The sequence below is a fragment of the Pseudophryne corroboree genome, chromosome 4, assembly GCF_028390025.1.
Source record: "Pseudophryne corroboree isolate aPseCor3 chromosome 4, aPseCor3.hap2, whole genome shotgun sequence".
Classification (NCBI taxonomy): Eukaryota; Metazoa; Chordata; class Amphibia; order Anura; family Myobatrachidae; genus Pseudophryne; species Pseudophryne corroboree.
This window is the reverse complement of record NC_086447.1, coordinates 868,728,737-868,747,832: the sequence shown is the minus strand read 5'-3', so window position 1 is coordinate 868,747,832 and position 19,096 is coordinate 868,728,737. Positions and strand designations below refer to the sequence as shown.

The 19,096-nt window shown below is 45.9% G+C and overlaps 1 protein-coding gene and 1 non-coding gene across 7 annotated transcripts in view; both read right to left on the bottom strand.

The window, feature by feature from the left end:
- Positions 1 to 19,096, bottom strand: part of CUL9 (cullin 9) — a 234,465-nt gene that overhangs the window by 196,785 nt on the left and 18,584 nt on the right. The window lies entirely within an intron of this gene.
- Positions 9,634 to 9,750, bottom strand: LOC134913569 (U5 spliceosomal RNA). The gene has a single exon (XR_010177293.1). It is a non-coding gene; the product is annotated as a U5 spliceosomal RNA (small nuclear RNA).

The following is a 19,096-nucleotide window of genomic DNA, read 5'->3' as shown; positions in this document are numbered from 1 at the left end:
AGCTGAAATCTGGACCTTAATGGAACCCAGACGCAAGCCCTTATCCACACCAGCCTGCAGGAAACGTAGGAAACGTCCCAAGTGAAACACTGCAGGCGGATACGTGCGTTCCTCGCACCAAGAGATATATCTCCTCCAGATATGATGATAGTGTTTTGACGTCACAGGTTTCCTGGCCTGAACCATGGTTGCAATAACATTCTTGGAAAGGCCCTTGTGAGCTAGGATGTTCCGCTCAACCTCCGTGCCGTTAAACGAAGTCACCGTAAGTCCTGGTAGACGAACGGTCCTTGTTGAAAAAGAACTCTTCTGAGTGGCAGAGGTCAAGGGTCTTCGACGGACATGTCCAGAAGATCCGTGTACCACGCCCTCCAAGGCCAATCCCAGGCAATTAGAATTGCCTGGACACCTTGATTCCTGATTCGCTTCAGCACTCTGGGAAGCAATGGGATCGGAGGAAACAGGTAGACCAACCAGTACGGCAAAGTCAACGCCAGTGCGTCCACTGCCCTCGTCTGCGAGCAATACCAGGGCAGTGTCTTATTGAGACGAGAAGCCATCATGTCTATTTGTGGGCAACCCCACCAGTCGATGATCTGCTGGAACAACAGATGGTGGAGCCCCCACTCCTCCGGGTGGAGATCGTGAAGACTCTGGAAGTCCGCCACCCAGTTGTCCACACCCGGAATGAAGATTGCGGACATGGCTCTTGCATTTCTTTCCGCCCAGAAGAGTATCTTTGAGATCTCTCGCATGCAGGCTCTGCTTTTTGTCCCTCCTTGTCGATTGATATATGCCACCCCATGGCATTGTCCAACTGTACCTGGATCGCGTGATCCTTAAGAAGAGGAGAGGCTTGAAGTAGAGCATTGCAGATAGCCCAAAGTTCCAGGATGTTGATTGGAAGGAGGCTTTCGTGGGCTACCTGCCCTGGAACTGCACCCCTTGGGTGACAGCTCCCCATCTTCTCAGGCACGCATCCGTCGTGAGGAGGGTCCAATCCTGTATCCCAAAACTCCTGCCCTACAGGAGGACTGAAGCCACCACAGGAGGGAAATCCTGGCCTGAGGTGACCGCTCAATCATCCGGTGCAACTGGAGATGCAATCCAGACCACTTGCTCAGGAGATCCAACTGAAACGTTCTGGCATGGAAGCTCCCATACTGGATTGCCTCGTATGAGGCAACCATCTTTCCCAACAATCTTATGCAGAGATGTACGGACACTCGAGTAGGTCGGAGCACCATGCGGACCATCTCCTGAAGTGTTTTCTCCTTGTCCTCTGGTAGAAACACCTTCGGGGCCACAGTACCCAGCAACATCCCCAGGAACAGGAGCCTCTGAGTCGGCTCCAGGTGGGACTTCTGGAAGTTGAGGATCCACCCATGGTCGGACAGAAGACGGATGGTGCGGTCGATATGGAGCACCAAAAGCTCCCTGGATCTTGCTTTTATCAGAAGATCGCCTAGATTAGGCACCACATTGATCCCTTGGATCCAGAGTTGAAGCATCATCTCCACCATCACCTTCGTGAATACCCTTTGGGCTGTTGACAGGCTGAAGGGCAGTGATTGGAATTGGAAGTGATCGGCCAGCAGGGTAAACCGCAGGTATGCCTGATGAGGAGGCCAAATCGGAATATGGAGATAGGCGTCCTTGATATCAAAGGAGACCAGAAATTCCCGATCCACCAGGCCCGCAATCTCTGCTCGCAGGGATTCCATTTTGAACTTGAACACCATTAAATAAGGATTCCAGATTCAGAACAGGTCTGACCGAACAGTCTGGCTTCGGCACCACAAACAGGTTTGAGTAAAACCCCTTGCTGCGTTGCGGTAGTGGTACTGGAACAATGACGTGGGACTGGACCAATTTTCGGATAGCCTGTTGTAACGCAACTTGCATATCCTCCAAAGCTGGTAAGCTTGATTTGAAAAATCGTTGAGGGGAGGGGGTGTGGGGAGTACTGTTGAACTTCAGCTTGTAGCCTTGAGAAATGAGATCCCTGACCCAGGCATCCTGGTAAGAGGTCTACCAGACATGGTTGAAATTACGCAGTCGAGCTCCCACCTTGGGAACCCCTCGGGATGGGTGGCCACCGTCATGCTGAGGCTTTTGTGGAAGCAGAACTGGTGGACTATTCCTGAGGACTGGTACTTGCAGGTTTTCTGGACTCGCCTCTGGTACCTCTAGCCGCATTGGAGGCACCTCTGGCCTTTGATCAAAATGTGCGAGACCGAAAAGACTGGACAGATGGCCCCGGATAGGAACGTCTCGCCAGCGAAGCCCCAGAGGGGAGAAACGTGGATTTCCCCACAGTAACTTTGGAAATCCAGGCATCCAACTCAACCCCAAAAAGCCATTCCCCAGAAAATGGGAGGGACTCCACATCACATTTGGATTCTGTGTCCACAATCCACTGACGCAACCACAAGGCCCTGCGCGCCGACACCGCCATGGCTGACGTCCGAACATTTATGTTCCCCATCTCATTGAGGGAATCACAGACGACACGGGTAGTGTCCTGAATGTGCTTCAGTAGGGTAACCATGGTAACTAAGGGCATATCCCCCTGAATCTGCATGGCCCAAGAATGAATGGCATGGGTCATCCAGCAACCCGCAATGACAGGTCTTTGTGAAAGGCCGGCTGCAGTGTATATAGATTTTAGGATAGTCTCAATCTTTCTGTCCCCAGACATCCACCTTAAAAAGTTCCTCCCAAAATTTTCTACCTTGAGGAGCAAATGGGAAAGTGTGCAAAAACGTTTTGGACACTTGGAATTTTTTCTGTATTTTTCCAGTCCTGTTTAAACAAGGAAAGTGACATTGGGCTTGTTTTGTACAAAAAAAAAACGACTGCTGTGAAGCAGCGTCCTCTAGAGGGAGCTGTAACATCCCTTATAGCCAAAATAAGGGGTTCAATACCCTGAGTAGAAATCGGGATTCAGGTCGTCCCCATCATCCTCTGTATCAGATAGCAGCGTAAACCTGCATGAGAGAGGGGGCTGTGCATCAGCCCTAGCAGCTAAATCTGCAACAGCTTGTTGCAGTAGCTGAGTTTTCTGTACATTAGCAGTGAGCTGGGATGACATATCTGACACCATAGTTTTAAGAGACCCTAACCAGTGGGGCTCTGTTCCCTCTCCCCCAACATCTTCACTAATTTGTGAAGATTGACTACATTACTCACATGAAACAGTCATTAGATAATGGAGAGAATCTGGTAGGACAGATACTAAACAGCTTGTGCTTACCCATATTTCTCTTACGTCCTAGAGGATGCTGGGGACTCCAAAAGGACAATGGGGTATAAACAGGATCCGCAGGAGACATGGGCACACTATAAGACTTTGAATGGGTGTGAACTGGCTCCTCCCTCTATGCCCCTCCTCCAGACCTCAGTTAGACTTTGTGCCCAGGAGTGACTGGACACACACTAGGGAAGCTCTCCTGAGTGTCTCTAAAATACTTTATGTTAGGTTTTGTATTTTCAGGGAGACCTGCTGGCTACAGGCTCCATGCATCGTGGGAGTGAGGGGAGAGAAGTCAGACCTACTTCTTCTTAGTTCAAGGGCTCTGCTTCTTAGCTCCAGAAGGTTCGGTCACTTGGTTCGCCTAGCTGCTTGTTCCCGGAGCCGTGCCGTCACCCCCCTCACAGAAGCCAGAAGAAAGAAGCCGGGTGAGTATTTAGAGGAACAGAAGACTTCAGTGACGGCAGAAGACTTCAGTAACGGAGGTTACTCGCAGCGGTCGCGCTGCGCTCCATGCGCCCACACACCAACGGCACTCGCAGGGTGCTGGGGAGGAGGGCCCTGGGCAGCAAGTTACTAGAAGTTGATAATACCGCTGGCATAAGGGCAGACTCCCTTCCTGGGCACCGTTACGATACCCCCGCCAGCCATGGCTCCCGCACGCCGACGGTTGGTATGAGGGTGCAGGGCGCTAGGGAGGGAGCGCCCTGGGCAGCAGTATATATGTATATAACTTTGGGAGTGACACTACATCTATACAGTGTCTTAACACTGTATAGAGACCCCCATTGGCATACATGAATGTATCTTTTTTGCGGGCTGGAGCGCGCCGGAAGGGGGCGGAGCTTAGCCCTCATTGCAGGATACAGCGCCATTTTCTGCTTGTCCCCGCCAAAAGCATGAGGGGGCACAATGTTAGTACTAATTAGAGAAAAATAGCCCTATGTTTACACAAATGGGCTTGTATACTGTGTGTTATAGATAAATGTTTATATCTGTGTGTTCCCTGTCGGATACCCACTATAGTTTAGTCGACATAGGTCGATAGGTGAGTGCTCTGTGATTTATGCGGATCACAGTCGACTTCGCCGACTTTTCTGTGAGTTCCCTGTCAGATATACCCTCTATAATTTACTTGTGTCGACACAAACACCTATGAGGTTCACTGTCGCCGAAGCCTGTTTGGTACTTGCTACAGTAGATGCTGGGTCAACAGGTCGGTAGTGGTATGCTTGTTAAAAGAAAACAAGGTATGGGAGGCACAGTAGTTTGTGGGTGACCCTGTCGGCACCAACCGTTATTACCGGGCGTAGATGGACATGCTGTAACTACCTTATCCCTGTATGTATATTTTTATGTATAGGTGTGGTACGGTTCCGTGGGCCTGTAGCTCGTGCACAGCCGTGGTAGTATTTCTGAGGGAGCGATATTTAAATTATATGTATACTTCCCTCGGACCCCTCGGGGTGGCAAGAATGTATTTTGCCTGGTTACTACTCCCTGCTGTCGACGAATACTAGGTTTTCTGTCGACTAGAATGTTTCCTGGTAGATCCACAACTGGGGCATTCAGTACATGATCATACACATTCAGAACACATTAATGTCACTAGGGACCAGAAGGCTCGGACACTCCGCTTATATGTATGATATATATATATATATATATATATATATATATATATGTGTGGAATTGTGTATTACATTTATATATTCATATTCTGATTTATAATGAATGCTGAAGTAAAGTTATTCCTTCTCATGTGCTGGGCGCTCTGTTGATAAAGCTCTAGGTCTCAGATCCTCGCAAGGAGTCCGAATGTTTATTCTTTTCCAGATGAGGATAGAATACTGTGAAAGTCAACTCCTGGTCGACACGGAGCCCTGTCACAAAGGATCATACACAGGAAGCTAAGTGATATTTTATTTCTATACTTTGGACTTATTTGCACTGCATGCACATGGGGGAGTGTTATATTCGGATAGGCATCCGATAGAATTACCCTAAAGAGAGTGGGTAGGGTCTCTTATGTGGATTCTACTCTATAGCATTGCAGCAGGCTGCCGCGTGACGGCAGGAGGTATGGCCAGGGACATGCTGAGGATGTCTCCGAGAGATACTGGAGGGATGGTATAATGCTGTTTGGGGATGCCTCAGTTCAGTCAATCTCTGCGGGTACCACTGGTAAATCTAGCTTCGTAAGTTAGACTCCTTCACGACGGTTGGCGACGCATTCTTTTGTGGGATGCAGTCGTTTTAACAGGTTCGATACCGTTCTTTTTTCCTTTTCTGTGCAGACAATGGAAGGTGAAAAGGTAAGAGTTCTGCAGCCTTGTTAGGTTCGTAGAAGCGGATGTCGTTTTTTGTTTCTACCACATCAACCACATGTCGCTCAGTCTATCTGGCTGGACCCCACGCCGGTGGGGACTCGTTTACTACTTTTCAGTTATATAAGGAGCAAAGCAGCAATAGCAGAGGATGCAAAAGTTTTCCGCTGGGTGGAAAAACTAGTAAACGCTAGATTGACAGTCTTCATTACGGAGGTAAACAACGGAGAAAATAGGATTTTGGTACTTACCAGGTAAATCCTTTTCTTTGAATCCATAGGGGGCACTGGAGTACTCTTGGGATATGGACGGGCGTAGCCGAACAAAGGCACTGAATATTCAAATTTAGGACTCTCCCCCCCCTCCATATCCCCGAGTACCTCAGTGTACTCTCTCAGTGTTTTTTACTGAGCGAACAGGAACGATATAGAGAGGTTGACAATGGAGAATACCTATAACATAACGGACAACAACAATGTTGACCCATAACCTTACTGTCAACTAAACAGTTGACACCATAACCGATAGAACTTTATAATTTGAACCAATCGGTGAAAATGTGTTACCATAAGCTCCTCTGAGCTTAATATCAATCAAGTAAAACTTGTTACCCTAAGCTCCCTTGAGCTTAAAACAACCCCGGTAAAACTGCTCTGGGTGGGCGTCCAGTGCCCCCTATGGATTCAAAGAAAAGGATTTACCTGGTAAGTACCAAAATCCTATTTTCTTTATCATCCACTAGGGGTCACTGGAGTACTCTTGGGACGTACCAAAGCTTCCCTCGTGGGCGGGAGAGCTGTTTGATACTTGTAACAGTAGGCAGCCCAAAGCTAGATGCTGATGGCGCCACCATTCATAACGTGTAAACGTGCACAAACGTGGTGCACTAAAGGCTATGTAGCCGCGTCGTAGACGCTCCACGACCCGCTGGGTCTGACATTCCCACAGAACCTGTGGGATGAGCTATTACTGACGTAGCCGATTGTAACTTAGCCTTAAAGTAAGCCTGACTTGTAGTCATTATTATTATCCAACTGGATAATGTCTGCTGAGAAACTGGCTAACCCCAGTTGGCAGTATCATAGAGAACAAACAACGTATTCATATCACGTACTGTAGACGTTCGGGACATATATAAACGCGTAATGCGTGTACCACATTCAGAATTCTAGAATGTGCTGTCCACACAGGAACAATATTGATGTGAAGGATATGAAAGCGGAATTCGTCCGAAACTCTGCTTTGTCATGAGAAAACTCAAATACGGTGGCTTGGAATACAAGGCACCCCAATTATGAAACCAAAACCCTTGCCGAAGCCAAGGCTAGAAGAAAAATGTTTTCCAAAGTGAGAAACTTAATTCCCCTTTGTTGTAAGGGTTCAAAATATGAAAACTGTAAGAAATCTGAACCCAACCTCAAGTCGCCTGGCGCTGTAGGTGGGATAAATAGAGTCTGAACTTTGATGACACATTGTAGAAAGATGTGTACAGACGCAAATAGAGGCAAACGTTTTTGAAAATAAGTTTACCACACAGATACCTGCACTCTTAGTGCAGATCAACACAGTTTTCCATCCCACCCCGTTTAACAGAATACGGGTAACCTGAAGGATGATGTTGGAAACCTCCGAGGTTTACAAGCTATGTAAGCACACGAACTTTTGTAATAATGAGCTGCCTTAAGCGGCTTACTAACTTGTAACAGGGTTGGTATAACCGATACTGTAATGCTCTATTTCTTAAGAGGGTGGCCTGAACCCTCACCCCGTCAACCGCAGCTGCGGTACATAGGTAATAGGTACATAGGTAACTATGGGTAAAAGAACGTTCCCTGATGTAACAGGTTGGACGTATTATGAGCGGGCCAAGATCGTGTGCAAGTATTCCTTGGAAATTCGAGAAGCAAACTTCTCCGAAACCCATGAGATACCACCAGTATGACTGTGACGAACTGTCTTATGATCCGTTTTGGCAACGGAGAGCAGCGTGGCGGAGCCAGATACACGATGCTGAATGACCACATAAATGTGAGAGACTCCACCGCCACTGCCCTTGTGATCTGTGTTGTACACATACTGAGCTTTTGTAATTGTGGCGAGATGCCATCATGTATACTTGAGGGTAACCCCCTTCTGTGGACTCACATATGAAACACCTCTGGATTTAATGTCCAGTTTTCAGGATCCAAATTCTGACGGTTGTGATCATCTGTCTAACAGATGTCCACTCACTGAATGATCTCTTGACATTTTCACATAATGGTGTTCTGAGCCATTGAGGATTTGAGTTACCTGCCGCATTGCCATGCGGATTCTTGGTTCTCCCTGGTTGTTGTGTATGCAACTGCCGTTGCCTTGTCTGACTGCCCCTGGTTAGACTGAAACGAATCATGTATTGCATTGTAAAATGCACGGAGTTCTAGGACATTTATCGACAGCAAACTGTCGTGATCCGTTTTAGAACCTTTGTCGCTGATTTTAACTACAAATCCTGACCCTCTGCGACTCTCGTCCAGAGTATATGCACCCTTGTACCTCTGTGGGAAACGCGAGTGAAGGGTGGCGAACTAAATTGAACACACATCTTTATTCTTAATAGGTGAATACACCAATGTACTGCTAGTGTGCGTGTTTTGCACTAATTACTAGATGTACATTTGTGTAGTAGGTAAAATTATAATCTTACCTAGGAATTGACATCATTTAGTGTCGAACTTGATCTGCTACCGCAGTATACCTTAGTAGCGCAAGTTAGAGGAACTTTGTTGAGACAAAATTCTTATGAGCAAATCATCTAAGATAGAGAAACTCTGTTGAGACAGAGTTTTTATGTGAGATGAGCTATCATCCCAACATCACTTTGGTAAATACCCGAGTCGATAAGCCACGGTAGACCTGAAATGGTTAATGGTTGTGGCGATTTGCAAACGCTAGAACCTGTGATGAACAAACCGGAATGGGTAAGTACGCATTGTGAAGATTAAATGCAATTATGCAATTTTGTGGCTCCAATAAGCAAATACTAACCACAAAAATTCCATTTCCTATTGATATTGCGACGGAGCTGTTTGGTTTTGCTCAAACAGAGGGGAATAAGTAACTCTGACTCTGTTGGAGTACTACTGCCTGGTTTATAAACCAGCAAAGACTAAATGGCAACCTGCCCAAACCGTTCGACAGAGGCCGTTTTGTCCTTTAAGCTGTAAATAGCTGAGACATGCATGAGTTGAAGTCATGAAACCTCGCAAACGTAACATGTAAAGACGCGCTTCCCCAACTGTAAAAGAGGTCATCAAACCACTGGCTTGCTGACTGTAACGTCCGGTCGTTACAAGGCGTGACTGTTTCTTATAAAGGGATAAAACGCCGTTACAAGTATACTGTATGCGGTAATGGCTGAATATCATAAAGGGATAAATATATCAAATTTAGGAGCAAACAAGCTCTGGCCTTGTCGCGCTTAACTAGCGACAATGAAAGTAACCGGCGTTAGCAGAAGCTTTACAGATATACTCTGCAGCTTCTTTTAACCGTGATCGTCATTGTTTCATACATAAATTCTAGTGACCCAAATGTATCCTGGGTTTTTATAATGTTTGACAGAAACGCATCTAGCAATGGCGGATCGCGTTCTTTTGGAAACGATTATGTATGGTTGTCAAAAAACCCCGCACTATCTGAGTGCTGGACTAATGTACCCTTCTCACTCGTAGTTATCGGTGTGAGATTTGACATAGAATCGTGCATTAATATTATAAGACCAGTGAAATAAACCCTCTGGTACCCAAAGGGAAATTGGCCCTTTGGAAAGACTGTCTTTTGTTAGAGCTGGCGGAGTCATTCCGAGACTCCGATGTTACCGCTCTTTTAATTTGAATTGCCAATGTTAACATAGGATTCTGTAAAATTAATTTTAGTCTGTACTAGAGCCTTACTCGCTATGTAGACAGACACCATAATATGCAACAGACACTTGCACGACTTTGTGTCATATATATATATATATATATATATATATATATATATATATATATATATATATATATATATATGTGTTATTGCTGAACAGCATATTCATATGAAACTCATGCTTGTTTCTCTCTACGGAAATCTTTAGTAAAAAAAAAAAAAAACGAAAGATTTATTCGATATGAAGAGAAACCAAAGTATTCTTTATGTGAAAAGCAGTTCACATGGGCATATGAAACCCGAACCAAATTCCTACTAACTCCCCTGCGCCTCTGGTGGCTTAGAGATGTAGGGCAGGAATGTTCTAGAATTATGTAGAAATACAGATTACATGGCGGGCAGGAATGTTCTAGAATTATGTAGAAATACAGATTACATGGCTAACTTATGTGAAACCTGAACCCAAAAAATTCCCACTAACACCCCTGCGCCTCCTTGTGGAGTAGAGGTGTATGGCCGGAATGTTCAGGAATTATAAGCTGGAAAAACAGCAATGATTAAAATGGCCCTAATGCCATGCTTTCACAGAAAATCACAGTACAGGTTACCTGCTGCAGTATTAATATAGGCTTAATAGCCTATTATACAGTTAATATAGGCTTAATAGCCTATTATACAGTGATAACACAGGTCTAGGTACAGTAAAATACCTGCATTTAGTTAGCCTTCCATTAACATGAACACTGCCTGCAGTGAATTTTGTTAACAGAAAATACCAGGAAACATGGTTAAAAAAAAATGCAATAGGTTATTACATTGATAGCCTATTCATTACTGTTTAAAAAGCTGACCAGCCTATTATTAACCCATGCAGCCTTGCTATATGGTGCTGCTGCTATGGGCATACTCCCCCTCACCCCCCCTGCAGCTGCGCTGCTTGTGAGGTAGTCTCCCCATGCTACCTGCAGCGGACGGGAGAGCCGGGGAGCGCTGTGTGCAGCGGACGGGAGAGCCGGGGAGCGCTAAGAGCGGCCGGCGCCTTCTCATATCAGCGGCGTGTGGTGTCAGCGCAGGAAGAGCGGCCGGCGTCTGTGAGTGACGTGCGGCCGCTCTGTCTTAGAAAGCGGGTAGAGTGGCTGGCTCGGGCGGCGCCTGTGCCGGTAATCAGCGCTGGGAGAGCGGCCGGCGTCTCTGAGTGACGTGCGGCCGCTCTGATCTCTAGCGTAGTTCAGCGGGGCATATCAGTTTCAGCGGTGGCAAACACCCACACAGCAGGGCGGCAGCGTGAGCTGACCGCCCTGACACCCCACCATACCTTGCCGCACTTACTGTAAGCTACGTCCTGCTTGTGACGGGCTTTCATCCTGGCTGTGACGGGGCTTTCTGTAAGCTCCGTCCAGTGTCAGACCCTGTGATTTTTATAGCGGCTGGGCATAGCGCGTATGAGCTCCCCCTGCTGTGCAGCCGGACGGAGCTCAGTATGAGCGCGAGGCATTAACCCCTACATAGCGGGGCGGCAGCCTGCGCTGACCGCCCCGTTTCCCCAGCCTACCTTTATGATCCAGCTTCAGTGATGTGACTCATGGCTGTGACGGGGCTTCTTCTGTGTAAGCTCCGTTCAGCTCTGTAGTCCTGGCTGCGACGGGGCTTCTATGTGTAAGCTCCGTTCCAGTCAGCTTCCCAGTGATCTATGGCTGCGACGGGCTTCTTCTGTGCAAGCTCCGTCCAGCTCTCTAGTCCTGGCTGCTTGTAGGAGCAGTGGGCTGTCTGTGGCTGTGAGGGTGCTCTTTGTGAGGACCGACACGCCATGCTGTCTGTGGCTGTGAGGGTGCTCTTTGTGAGGACCGACACGCCATGCTGTCTGTGGCTGTGAGGGTGCTCTTTGTGAGGACCGACACGCCATTCGCTGCCCGTGCAGCGGCACTATCCCGGACCCATGTTTTTCCAGAAACTGGGAAGGGATGTGCTAAGTGTAAAAATAAAATTAAAAATTAAAATTAAAAATAAAAATCCAAGTGTGGTTATACCACAAGCCGATGTTCGTGCTGTGAGCACCGAAAAAACACTGAGAGAGTACACTGAGGTACTCGGGGATATGGAGGGGGGGGAGAGTCCTAAATTTGAATATTCAGTGCCTTTGTTCGGCTACGCCCGTCCATATCCCAAGAGTACTCCAGTGACCCCTAGTGGATGATAAAGAAATAGATTTTCTCTGCAGACGTGATCTCCATACGGGTGAAATACAGTCGTTATCGAGAAGTTTTCACAGAAATGACAATTCTTTGAGGAGTGTCTCAATTGGACAGGTTGGCGTCTCGCCTCAACGAGAGGCCTCAGGGAAATTGTTCCAGGTCAAGGAACACTCAAGCTATAGCGGTAGACGCCCTCGAGACACCTTGGGTGTTGTCAGTCGGTCTATGTGTCCCCTCCGCTTTCACCCTTTCGGAAGGCGATAAGCGTAAGAAGAAAAACGGTCCAGGCGATCCTTATTGCTCCGGTATAGCCAAGGAGGGCTTGGTTTCCAGTTTTTCATGATTTACTTATAAAAGATCCCTGACCTCTTCCTCTGCGTGAGGAACGGTTACAGCAAGATCCGGGCGTGCGTCACGACTTCCCGCGGCTGCGTTTGATGGCGTGGCGGTTTAATGCCATATTCTAGTCCGAAGGAGTTTTCCCAGTGAAGTCGTTTCCACACTTCTTCAGGCTAGAAAAGAAGTAACGGCAAAGCCTTACCACCGTAGTTGGCTTAAATAAGTGTCTTGGTGTGAGTCCAAGAAGATTCCTACAGAAGACTTTCAGCTGGGTCATTCTTCTCCATTCTTTGCAAGCAGGTGTGGAGGCAGGCCTAAAGTTAGGCTCCACTTCAGTGCAGTTTTGGCCTTATAAATTTTCTTTTGAAAAAAAAATAAAAAAAATTGGCCAACTTTCTGGAAGTTCGGACTTTTGTGAAAGGAGTACTGCACATCCTACCTCCATTTGTGCCCCCATTGGCACCGTGGGACCTTGACGTGATGTTGCAGTTTGTGTCAAACTGATTGGAACCTTAATGAAAGGTTGTGTTAAAATTTCTCTCTGGAAGAGTGGTCATGCTATTGGCTTTGGCGTCCGCAAGGTGGGTGTCGGAAGTAGCGGCTTTGTCTCACAAGAGTCCCTCTTGGATATTCCATGTGGATAGAGCGGAATTGAGAACTCTGATAATAGTTCTGCCAAAAGTGGTTTTCTGTGTTTCGCAGAAACCAGCCTATTTTGATGCCTGTGGTTACTTAAGCATTGGCTGATTCAAAGTCTCTCGGTGTAGTCTGAGTTTTGAATACTTATGTCGCCAATTTGGCGCAGATTGGGGAAACAGAGGCTCTATTTGTTCGGTATGCTCCCAGCATGATTGGGGCGCCTGCGTCTAGGCAGTCTGTTACACGCTGGATCTGTGATGCGATTCGGCGTGCTCGCTCTACGGCTGGATTGCCGTTACCGAGGTTGGTGGAGACCCATGCTACTAGGAAGATGGGCTCTTTTTGGGTGGATGCCCGAGAAGGCTCGGCGGTTCAACTTTGCCGAGCGGCTACTTGGTCAGGTTCAAACACTTTGCTAAACTCTACAAGTTTGATACCCTGGCTGATGGGGACCTCATGTTTGCTCAATCGGTGCTGCAGAGTCGTACGCACTCTCCCGCCCGGTCTGGAGCTTTGGTATACACCCCATCGTCCTTGTGGAGTCCCCAGCATCCTCTAGGACGTAAGAGAAAATAGGATTTTAATACCTACCGGTAATTCCCTTTCTCCTAGTCCGTAGAGGATGCTGGGCGCCCGTCCCAGTGCGTACTGTGGCTGCAGTTAATGGTTATGGTTACACTCTGGTGGTGTTTCTTTTCTGTCAGGCTGTTGCCGACATTGTTCATGCCAGGGCATGCGGTATATTATTATTGATTAGGTTGACACATAGGTTGTGTCTCTTATTATCAGCATGTGGCTGTGTATTGTTTCATGCCGTTGGCTGGTGTTCTATTGAATGCCACGTTCTGCGGTATGTTCATGGTGTGAGCTGGTATGACACTCACTGTGTTTAAACAATAAATTCTTTCCTCGAAATGTCCGTCTCCCTGGGCACAGTTTCTAACTGAGGTCTGGAGGAGGGGCATAGAGGGAGGAGCCAGTTCACACCCATTCAAAGTCTTATAGTGTGCCCATGTCTCCTGCGGATCCCGTCTATACCTCATGGTCCTTTTGGAGTCCCCAGCATCCTCTACGTCTATATAAACTAGGGGGGGTATAAATCTGTAGAGATATACCCATCACAGATTGATATTGCTACATCCAAAAAATGTATCTTGTCAGAGCTGTGGTCAAAAGTAAATTTTACAGGACTCCCTCCAGCATTATGGGAATTAATATGGTTAATTAGAACGCTACTATCACCTTTCCAAAAAATCAAAAGGTCGTCTATGTAACGACAGAAAAAAATGATGTTAGAAGAAATAGCGGAATCTGCAAAAAATACTGACTGCTCGACATCAAATGTCTGATGTCGAGTAGTCAGTATTTTTTGCAGATTCCGCTATTTCTTCTAACATCATTTTTTTCTGTCGTTACATAGACGACCTTTTGATTTTTTGGAAAGGTGATAGTAGTGTTCTAATTAACCATATTAATTCCCATAATGCTGGAGGGAGTCCTGTAAAATTTACTTTTGACCACAGCTCTGACAAGATCCATTTTTTGGATGTAGCAATATCAATCTGTGATGGGTATATCTCTACAGATTTATACACTAAGCCTACTGATCGTAATAACCTTCTTTTATCTAGTAGTTGCCATCCCAGATCTCTTGTTAAAGGCCTCCCTTACTCGCAGTTCATACGGGCTAGACGTATTACATCAGATCCTACACAAGCATTAGTACAAATTGATAAGTTATTCCAAAAATTTTTAGAACGTGGTTATGACTTTACTGTATTACAAGCAGCTAAATCTAAGGCCTTGGATATTGATAGAGAGTTACTTTTACATCCCAAGAAAGATGTTCAAAAGCGTATTATGCCTTGGGTTACACAGTATACTCCAGCAAGTCAGACTATTAGCAAAATCTCAAAGAAATATTGGCCTATTGTAAGGTCGGACCCGGAGTGTAATCTGACACCCAACTTATGTCATGCTATAAACGTGGCCGCAGTTTGCGTGACATTTTAGTGCGGTCACACATCTCTGATACCCCCCCTAGTTTATATAGAGGTAGTTTGAGCTGTATTCGCTGCACGTGTCACCTGTAAGTTTTTAATTCCAGGTGAGACTTTTTATCACCCCCATACTGGTAAGATCTTACATATTCGTCATAGACTCACATGTAACTCTAAGTTTACAGTGTATCAAATCATTTGCCCGTGCGGCCTTTCCTATATCGGAAAAACTGAACGCCCTTTTAAGGAAAGGATGACCACACATAGGTCATCAATTAAATCAGCTATTAATACAGGTAAAAGTGACTTACCAGTGGCTAGACATTTTTTGCTAGCCGCGCACAACCTAACTACCCTTAGATATCGGATAATCGATCATGTGCCTCCTTCACTGAGAGGAGGCAATTGTGGCCTCAAACTTTTGCAGTGTGAGGCACGTTGGATTTATCGTTTGGGCACACTTGCCCCTGGGGGTCTAAATGAACAGTCAGGTATTGGCATACTAGCCAGTAGTAATTGATGGTGTATTTTTAGTGGCAAACCTTTTCGTCACCGTTTTCTATATTGTGACATATTAACCTTAGGCCATTTTATTTTAGTCCTTGTGTTAATATGATTCAATTGCTGTTAATATCTAGGCATTGATCTATTCTTTGAATCATTATGCTACGCTTTGATATATTGTTATTTAGCTATCTGTATTGCTTTGTATGTCAGCAACTGCATTGCGCCTGCGCTTGGGTGCTAGCAAGTTGTTGTTATCCGTTGTTATGGTGATGGTCTCTCACACGACGCTTGGCTTCCTCTTACAGGACGTCATTACGTCATTTCTTAGGCACTCCCGCCGGGTGTGCAGTCCCGCTGCGGCAGTCGGCGCCTCACAGGGTGATATCTGCTATATAAGGTAGGATGTTTTTATGTTTTCTTTGTGTCCTGATGAAAATGCCTATCTAATAAACGGCATTGAAACGTTGTGCTTTACGGAGTTTTTACGACTGGTTTATTGGAGTGCCGCACCAACTCTTTGTGCATACATTTTCTCGTGAGGGCACCCAGTCTTATATTCGCTTTAAGTGGCTGTGCCGGACCCCCATCTGTCATATATATATATATACACACACATACACATACATACACATACATACATACATACACATACATACACATACACATACATACACATACACATACATATACACACACAGGTTGAGTATCCCATATCCAAATATTCCGAAATACGGAATATTCCGAAATACTGACTTTTTTGAGTGAGATAGTGAAACCTTTGTTTTTTGATGGCTCAATGTACACAAACTGTGTTTAATACACAAAGTTATTAAACATATTGTATTAAATGACCCTCAGGCTGTGTGTATAAGGTGTATGTGAAACATAAATGAATTGTGTGAATGTAAACACACTTTGTTTAATGCACAAAGTTATAAAAAATATTGGTTAAAATGACCTTCAGGCTGTGTGTATAAGGTGTATATGTAACAAATGCATTCTGTGCTTAGATTTAGGTCCCATCACCATGATATCTGATTATGGTACGCAATTATTCCAAAATACGGAAAAATCTGATATCCAAAATACCTTTGGTCCCAAGCATTTTGGATAAGGGAGACTCAACCTGTATATTGTATATTATATATATATATATATATATATATATATATATATATATATATATATATATATCTCTCTCTCTCTCTCTCTCTCTCTCTCTCTCTCTCTCTCTCTCTCTCTCTCTCTCTCTCTCTCTATATATATATATATCTCTCTATATATATATATATATCTCTCTATATCTCTCTATATATATATATATATATATATATATATATATATATATATATATTATATATATATATATATATATATAAAAAAATAAGAATTTACTTACCGATAATTCTATTTCTCGGAGTCCGTAGTGGATGCTGGGGTTCCTGAAAGGACCATGGGGAATAGCGGCTCCGCAGGAGACAGGGCACAAAAAAGTAAAGCTTTACTAGGTCAGGTGGTGTGCACTGGCTCCTCCCCCTATGACCCTCCTCCAGACTCCAGTTAGGTACTGTGCCCGGACGAGCATACACAATAAGGGAGGCATTTTGAATCCCGGGTAAGACTCATACCAGCCACACCAATCACACCGTACAACTTGTGATCTAAACCCAGTTAACAGTATGACAACAGAAAGGGCCTCTTAAAGATGGCTCCTTAACAACAACCCGAATTAGTTAACAATAACTATGTACAAGTATTGCAGATAATCCGCACTTGGGATGGGCGCCCAGCATCCACTACGGACTCCGAGAAATAGAATTATCGGTAAGTAAATTCTTATTTTCTCTATCGTCCTAAGTGGATGCTGGGGTTCCTGAAAGGACCATGGGGATTATACCAAAGCTCCCAAACGGGCGGGAGAGTGCGGATGACTCTGCAGCACCGAATGAGAGAACTCCAGGTCCTCCTTTGCCAGGGTATCAAATTTGTAAAATTTTACAAACGTGTTCTCCCCCGACCACGTAGCTGCTCGGCAGAGTTGTAATGCCGAGACCCCTCGGGCAGCCGCCCAAGATGAGCCCACCTTCCTTGTGGAGTGGGCTTTTACAGTTTTAGGCTGTGGCAGGCCTGCCACAGAATGTGCAAGTTGAATTGTGTTACAAATCCAACGAGCAATCGACTGCTTAGAAGCAGGTGCGCCCAACTTGTTGGGTGCATACAATATAAACAGCGAGTCAGATTTTCTGACTCCAGCCGTCCTTGCAATGTATATTTTTAAGGCTCTGACAACGTCCAACAACTTGGAGTCCTCCAAGTCGCTAGTGGCCGCAGGCACCACAATAGGTTGGTTCAGATGAAATGCTGATACCACTTTAGGGAGAAAATGCGGACGAGTCCGCAGTTCTGCCCTATCCGAATGGAAGATTAGATAAGGACTTTTATAAGATAAAGCCGCCAATTCAGATACTCTCCTGGCAGAGGCCAGGGCTAGTAACATAGTCACTTTCAATGTGAGATATTTCAAATCCACCTTTTTCAATGGTTCAAACCAATGGGATTTGAGGAAATCTAAAACTACATTTAGATCCCACGGTGCCACCGGAGGCACCACAGGAGGCTGTATATGCAGTACTCCCTTGACAAAAGTCTGGACCTCAGGGACAGAGGCCAATTCTTTTTGGAAGAATATTGACAGGGCCGAAATTTGAACCTTAATGGATCCCAATTTGAGACCCATAGATAATCCTGATTGCAGGAAATGTAGGAAACGACCCAGTTGGAATTCCTCCGTCGGAACCCTCCGATCCTCGCACCACGCTACATATTTTCGCCAAATGCGGTGATAATGTTTCACGGTGACTTCCTTCCGTGCCTTAATCAAGGTAGGAATGACTTCTTCTGGAATGCCTTTCCCTTTTAGGATCTGGCGTTCAACCGCCATGCCGTCAAACGCAGCCGCGGTAAGTCTTGAAAAAGACAGGGACCCTGCTGTAGCAGGTCCCTTCTCAGAGGTAGAGGCCACGGTTCGTCCGTGAGCATCTCTTGAAGTTCCGGATACCAAGTCCTTCTCGGCCAATCCGGAACCACTAGTATTGTTCTTACTCTTCTTTGCCGTATGATCTTCAATACCTTTGGTATGAGCGGCAGAGGAGGAAACACATACACTGACTGGTACACCCAAGGAGTTACCAGTGCGTCCACAGCTATTGCCTGTGGATCTCTTGACCTGGCGCAATATTTGTCCAGTTTCTTGTTGAGGCGAGACGCCATCATGTCTACAATTGGTCTTTCCCAACGGTCTATTAACATGTTGAAGACTTCTGGATGTAGACCCCACTCTCCCGGATGAAGATCGTGTCTGCTGAGGAAGTCTGCTTCCCAGTTGTCCACGCCCGGGATGAACCCTGCTGACAGTGCTATCACGTGATTCTCCGCCCAGCGAAGAATCTTGGCAGCTTCTGCCATTGCACTCCTGCTTCTTGTGCCGCCCTTCCTGTTTACATGGGCGACCGCCGTGATGTTGTCCGACTGAATCAACACCGGCTTTCCTTGCAGGAGAAGTTCCGCCTGGCTTAGAGCATTGTAGATTGCTCTTAGTTCCAGAATGTTTATGTGAAGAGACTTTTCCAGACTCGTCCATACTCCCTGGAAGTTTCTTCCTTGTGTGACTGCTCCCCAGCCTCTCAGGCTGGCGTCCGTGGTCACCAGGATCCAATCCTGAATGCCGAATCTGCGGCCTTCTAATAGGTGAGCCTTCTGCAACCACCACAGAAGTGACACCCTTGTCTTTGGTGACAGGGTTATTCGCAGGTGCATCTGCAGATGCGACCCTGACCATTTGTCCAACAGATCCCTTTGGAATATTCTTGCATGGAATCTGCCGAATGGAATTGCTTCGTAAGAAGCCACCATTTTTCCCAGGACTCTTGT